Genomic DNA, 6,897 nt, shown 5'->3' with positions numbered 1-6,897 from the left:
AAGAACCTAGCTTGACCAGATTCCGAAAATCCCTGAAAACGTTCCTTTTCCCCCAGAATGACTAACATCTCTGCATGCGGTTCAGTGGTGGTCTGTCTGTGTGTACACGTAGCGCTGGGACGCTCAAGGGCAGCCATGCGCTTTAGAAATTCTTTTTCATTTCATTTCATTTCATTTCATTTTGGGTTTTTGGGTGAAAGGGTATTTTTAGGGTTCAGGGTCAGTTTTGGGTTTTTGGGTAAAGGGGTATTTTTAGGGTTCAGGGTCAGTTTTGGGTTTTTGGGTAAAGGGGTATTTTTAGAGTTCAGGGTCAGTTTTGGGTTTTTGGGTAAAGGGGTATTTTTAGGGTTCAGGGTCAGTTTTGGGTATTTGGGTAAAGGGGTATTTTTAGGGTTCAGGGTCAGTTTTGGGTTTTTGGGTAAAGGGGTATTTTTAGGGTTCAGGGTCAGTTTTGGGTTTTTGGGTAAAGGGGTATTTTTAGGGTTCAGGGTCAGTTTTGGGTTTTTGGGTAAAGGGGTATTTTTAGGGTTCAGGGTCAGTTTTGGGTTTTTGGGTAAAGGGGTATTTTTAGGGTTCAGGGTCAGTTTTGGGTTTTTGGGTAAAAGGGTATTTTTAGGGTTCAGGGTCAGTTTTGGGTTTTTGGGTAAAGGGGTATTTTTAGGGTTCAGGGTCAGTTTTGGGTTTTTGGGTAAAGGGTATTTTTAGGGTTCAGGGTCAGTTTTGGGTTTTTGGGTAAAGGGGTATTTTTAGGGTTCAGGGTCAGTTTTGGGTTTTTGGGTAAAGGGGTATTTTTAGGGTTCAGGGTCAGTTTTGGGTTTTTGGGTAAAGGGGTATTTTTAGGGTTCACGGTCAGTTTTGGGTTTTTGGGTAAAGGGGTATTTTTAGGGTTAAGGGTCAGTTTTGGGTTTTTGGGTAAAGGGGTATTTTTAGGGTTCAGGGTCAGTTTGGGGTTTTTGGGTAAAGGGGTATTTTTAGGGTTCAGGGTCAGTTTCGGGTTTTTGGGTAAAGGGGTATTTTAGGGTTCAGGGTCAGTTTTGGGTTTTTGGGTAAAAGGGTATTTTTAGGGTTCAGGGTCAGTTTCGGGGTTTTGGGTAAAGGGGTATTTTTAGGGTTCAGGGTCAGTTTTGGGTTTTTGGGTAAAGGGGTATTTTTAGGGTTAAGGGTTAAGGGTCAGTTTTGGGTTTTTGGGGTACAGGGTAAAAAAAAAAAAAAAATGTTATTAAATGAAATGAAATTAAATTACATTTTATTAATTTTACTTATATTACATTAAAAAAAATAATTATATACTTACCAATACTTACGTTGTAATGGTATGCGTTGTAAAAGTGTATGCGTTGTAAAAAATTGCGTTGTAAATGTATGCGTTGTAATAGTTTTTGCGTTGTAAACATTTTGTTGTAAAGGTAGGCGTTGTAAAAGTATGCGTTATAACGTCATACATCCGTTGATTTCAGTTGACCGGTGCTGTGGCTTAGTGTAATGGTCCCATATGCGGTTGCGCTCGCTATGCATTGTAAGGAAACATTTTATGCAATGTTCAACACATAAAGGTGACAGTCCCGCCATTCAGAAGGGCAGCATTTTCAATATGCTATGCAGCGAAGCCTGAATTGTGGCTGCAGTTATCCAATACAACTAACGAGCATTGTTAAAGCCAATGGTACTGGCGGGTTGTAGGTGTAGTATGGTTTTGTAGTATATATCCAGAGGCAATGACGGAAGCTGCAAAATCCCAGCGGGGTGCACACTAAGCTTAGCACTAAATGCCAGCGGACTGGTCAGCCATGTCCAAATTGCATTTACCATACAACCAGGAGGTTGCCTGTTAGGCACTCTGCCGCAGGAGGACCGAAACTTGGGTAACACAGGCATGTGGGAGACAACCGTTGCCCATGTAGAGTGTTTTCACTGGGTGGGCGTGCCTACCACTGACGGTGATGACTTAAGAAACGATGAATGCTTGGTCCTCTCGCATTGGCAGGCGAATTCTGGGTGGGCTTAGCTTGGCAGGCCACCCTGCAGTGGTTCACTGACTCTGGCAGTCTGTACTGGGGTTCATCCAAGAAGGGGGCACAGTAGGACTTAGTCACCCTAGAATGATAGGCACATACTGGGACACGGTGCGCTAGGGTTTGGAGCACACAGAACTGGGGGGTGTCGCATGGGGCACACTCACTGCCTGGGATAATGGTGCAGGATAATTTATGTTTTACTCTAGGAAACTGCGATCTTATTCCCAGGTTTTGTCTGCCTTTGCTACCGGTCACCAGCCCAACGGTGGTAAAGTATAATTGATACTCAATGCTGGGGTAGATTACCTTGAAGGGCATGTTTACTTTTTGGCCTGTCCCAAATTTTGGGGTCAAACTGGATTGGAGTATTAAGTCCACAGTCATCAGGAATAACTCAGCATTCCTTCAATCCAAATAAGGCCAGTTAGTGATACATCAGCGAGTGGGTAACGTACACCAGTTATCAGCATGCCCCGGGGGCATACGCGCTCCGCAAAAACACAGAGCTGCAACCAGCAGGGTACCAAGTGGCAAAACCAGTAAATAGGTTGAATATATGTCTTTCCGGCCTTACAGCTGTGTGGAGCCAGTCTCATCGAAGGGTACGCTCAGGTGAAAATTGTGTGCTTCTTAAGGTTCTCATGACCTACGGTTTGTGGTAGCACACCAAGCTGATTGTTTAAGGTCATCCTGGGCTACCATCCCAGGGGAGGGGGGAACAAGGTGTCAGGCACAAAAGATTATGTAATAGAGCATTTGGCACGTCCAGTGTTCAACTGATTTAATTCAGCGGGACAGGTTATTTTCCACCCCTGGGGCTGCTCAATGTGGGCAGTTGAAGCCCCCGCCCCCCCTATTTGTGAATATGCTAGGATGGGGGTATGCAGGATTTGGTCAAACCTGAATGTTAGGCTCCATATGACCGACAGTGGGCACTGTATAAAATCAGACAATCTCTGAGCAGGTATGCCTATGGGGTTTCTCCACGGTGGGAGCTGAGCTGGTGTTCCCCATAAGCATCAAGGGATGCCGGGCAAGGGCAGGAGGGCCTCCCTTGCTCATTGTCACATCTTCTAGTTATGGACACTCAGGTGCGTCCGGATTTAGAAAGCAAAAGGACTGTGCAAAGGCTAAAGTATAATCCTTCTCGCGCTTTAGCCTAAAGCAGGCAGGCGGGTGTGGGAGCGGTCAGCTAACAAGTGGGCTGCTGTCCCTTAGATGTGGGGACAGGTGTGCATGACACACGGTGCTAGTTGGACGGCAGCTAGGTGAGATCAGCAAATTCAAGGGGCCATGTGAGCCATAGTGTCTGAATCCGCCCTGCCCAGAGCTGGAACGGGGCAGAGTTATGTGAAGCAGTAGAACGTTCCCATATGAGGAGTAGTTCTTGGCACACGTTCACAGGCCAGAAGGACTTTTGGTTTCATGAGACACCGGCGGTCTATTGTCAAGGGCCATTGGGATATACATGGGGTCTCCTTCCCGTCGATTGGCAGGGGGCCTGTAAATGAGAAGTTGCAAGTGAGAAAAGAGCTGTTTTGGTGGGGGGGCTCTGTCGGCGACGGTGGCTGCCGCCAGAGCTATGGCGGAGTTACAGGGTGATCTGGAAACAAATGAGTACAGAAGGGTACCTCTGCATGGCAATAGGGGTGCCAGAGCCCAGGAGCCTCATGGGAGGCTCCTGGAAACGGTGTCAGTTCCCCGTTAGTCCTTCGGGCGGTTGTGGGCCTGAACAACCGGGGGCTTGCCTTGCTATGCACCGCCCTGAAAGGGGCGTGAGTAATAAGAGACCAGGTGTCACGTGATCCGGGAGAAGGATCACCAGAAGGGGCAGCACCGAGGGGGTTCGCCCCAATGCTGCTTGGGGCACAGGGTAAAGGCTGATTTGCATATGGCCATGTCTGAACTGGGTGGTGTGGAGTGCAAAAAACGATGGATTTAGGCCCAGATCTCTGTACTGGGGTGAATGTATGACATTGTTCTGCATTCTGTCCATCAACTGTAGTTTTGCATTTGTCACCCCGAGTGGGATGGGTATGCTCAGACGTGAGTCCCATGCTCTCCACACCACTGGAGTCAAGCTATCCTGGCTGAAGACGGCTGATAACCAGAAACCGGTCCTAGGATGCTTGATTCCGGTCCAGGAAAGACATGGCTTGGCAGTTCGGGCTGGACTGTTCCCATGAGGCACAGGGTCAAGGCTAATTTGCATATGCCATGTCTGAACTGGGGTGGTGTGGAGTGCAAAAAAACGATGGATTTAGGCCCAGATATCTGTACTGGGGTGAATGTATGACATTGTTCTGCATTCTGTCCATCAGCTGTTGTTTTGCATTTGTCACCCCGAGTGGGATGGGTATGCTCAGACGTGAGTCCCATGCTCTCCAAACCACTGGAGTCAAGCTATCCTGGCTGAAGACGGCTGATAGCCAGAAACTGGTCCTAGGATGCTTGATTCGGGTCCAGGAAAGACATGGCTTGGCAGTTCGGGCTGGACTGTTCCCATGAGGCACAGGGTCAAGGCTGATTTGCATATGGCCATGTCTGAACTGGGGTGGTGTGGAGTGCAAAAAAACGATGGATTTAGGCCCAGATCTCTGTACTGGGGTGAATGTATGACATTGTTCTGCATTCTGTCCATCAACTGTTGTTTTGCATTTGTCACCCCGAGTGGGATGGGTATGCTCAGACGTGAGTCCCATGCTCTCCACACCACTGGAGTCAAGCTATCCTGGCTGAAGACGGCTGATAGCCAGAAACCGGTACTAGGATGCTTGATTCCAATCCAGGAAAGACATGGCTTGGCAGTTCGGGCTGGACTGTTCCCATGAGGCACAGGGTCAAGGCTGATTTGCATATGGCCATGTCTGAACTGGGGTGGTGTGGAGTGCAAAAAAACGATGGATTTAGGCCCAGATGTCTGTACTGGGGTGAATGTATGACATTGTTCTGCATTCTGTCCATCAACTGTTGTTTTGCATTTGTCACCAGAGTGGGATGGGTATGCTCAGACGTGAGTCCCATGCTCTCCACACCACTGGAGTCAAGCTATCCTGGCTGAAGACGGCTGATAGCCAGAAACCGGTCCTGGGATGCTTTTTTTTTTTTTTTTAAACTTTTTATTAATTTTATAAATACAAACACAAACAACTTGCAAGGAATAAAGAAAAAGAGAAGACAGCAATATAAACAACGTTGCATTACATGGTGTGGGAGCGGGAAGGTCAACCAATGAGCGTATTTTCCATCAAGAAAGAGTCTCGCATGGTGGGGAGGCAGAAGGAACAAAATGTATCCAATACCCAGTAAGAAGTGGAGGAACCCTCGGGTTACGGGGACGTAGGTGCAACATCTGGGTCAGGGAGAGGGGGGTACATATATCGCCACGGTAAGTGTTCCACTGAGTCCATATCTTCCCCCATTTTCGGGGGGGTACCCCGGGAAATATATACAGTTTTTTCCCTGAACATGCACCAGTCCATGTTTTGTTTCCATTTCCGAATCCCGGGTGGTCCCTGAGCGCCCCACAATTGCGCAATGTCTCTTTTGGCGATCATATTGCCCAAGGTCACCCATCGAAGCTGCAATACGGAGTAGTCGTTCGGTTCCCATACATTCAGCAAGCATCTCCTAGCCTCCGGCATCGATCGCACCCCCGTAACCTCACTCATCACCTCGTGCACACTGGCCCAGAATCGCACTATCTCAGGGCACTCCCAAATGATATGTAAAAAGGTGCCCAGGAGACCGCATCCACGCCGACACAAACCATCCACAGAAAAGCCCATGTGTACCAAACGGGGACCAGTCACATACACTCTATGCAGGATTTTAAGTTGCACAAATCGAAGGCGCGCCTGGATGGCCACCTCTTTAGGGGAGGAGATCGCCGCCTGCCAGTCCTCATCGTCCAGCTCCAGCCCATCACCAATCCAGACCTCTCTAAGGCGAAACAGGCGATCAGACCTGGAGTAGATCAATTTTTTATAAATAAGCGAAATCGTACTATCAGGAACATGTCCGTCTAGTACCCTGTCCTCAAGCAGGGACGACTCCGGAATCTCCACACCCGAAGGGAAGACCGAGAGCACCGCGTGGCGGACCTGCGCATAGCGAAAAAATTCGCGATCGCTCAGAGCGTACTCGGTTTTCAATTCCTCAAACGTCTTCATTCTCCCCTTAGTCCAAACATCATCAATCCTGCTGATACCTATCAAGTCCCACCTATCAAACCCCTTCGACTGCCAGAGAGAGCCAAGTCTATCGGATGCATACAATGGGGTGGCACGAGTCAATTTATTAGTCCATCCAAGCGCCATGGAAGCCTGTCTCCACACCTGGACAGCCGTCCTAGTGGGGCCCGTTACGTTTCGAGGGGTGATTTTCGAGTAGAGGGCTCTATTATAGTCACCCCCTGGTAACAACCATTTGTCCATCTCGAAGGCCGGATTCGGCAAAGGGCCATACATGCAATGATTTATTGCCCCCAATTGAGACGCCCAATAATAGCGACGGATATCAGGCAAAGCAAATCCACCGTCGTACCACGGGAGCGACAGTTTAGCGATGGCGATCCGGGGCCTACCCCCCCACACCAGTTGCCTCTGTAAACTCTCAACCTCACGGAAATATTTAGCCGGGACAACGTCAAGTGTGTTTTGCAATGCGTAGAGGAAGCGGGGCAGTGACATCATCTTAAACAATGCCGCTCTACCTAGGGGAGAGAGAGGGAGTTTCCCCCAAGCGAAGGCGCTGAAGAGGGGGCAGCAAGTTCCGGTCAAACCGCAGTTCAGGTTTCAGAGTGATAAAGATGCCTAGGTATTTAAATCCATCCCTCACAATCGCGATAGGACAACCACTTGGCAGAAGAGGGGAGTCTCCC

This window comes from Lissotriton helveticus, chromosome 1_1 (assembly GCF_964261635.1).
Source record: "Lissotriton helveticus chromosome 1_1, aLisHel1.1, whole genome shotgun sequence".
Lineage (NCBI taxonomy): Eukaryota > Metazoa > Chordata > Amphibia > Caudata > Salamandridae > Lissotriton > Lissotriton helveticus.
The sequence above is the reverse complement of the archived record's forward strand: the minus strand, read 5'-3'. Positions refer to the sequence as shown.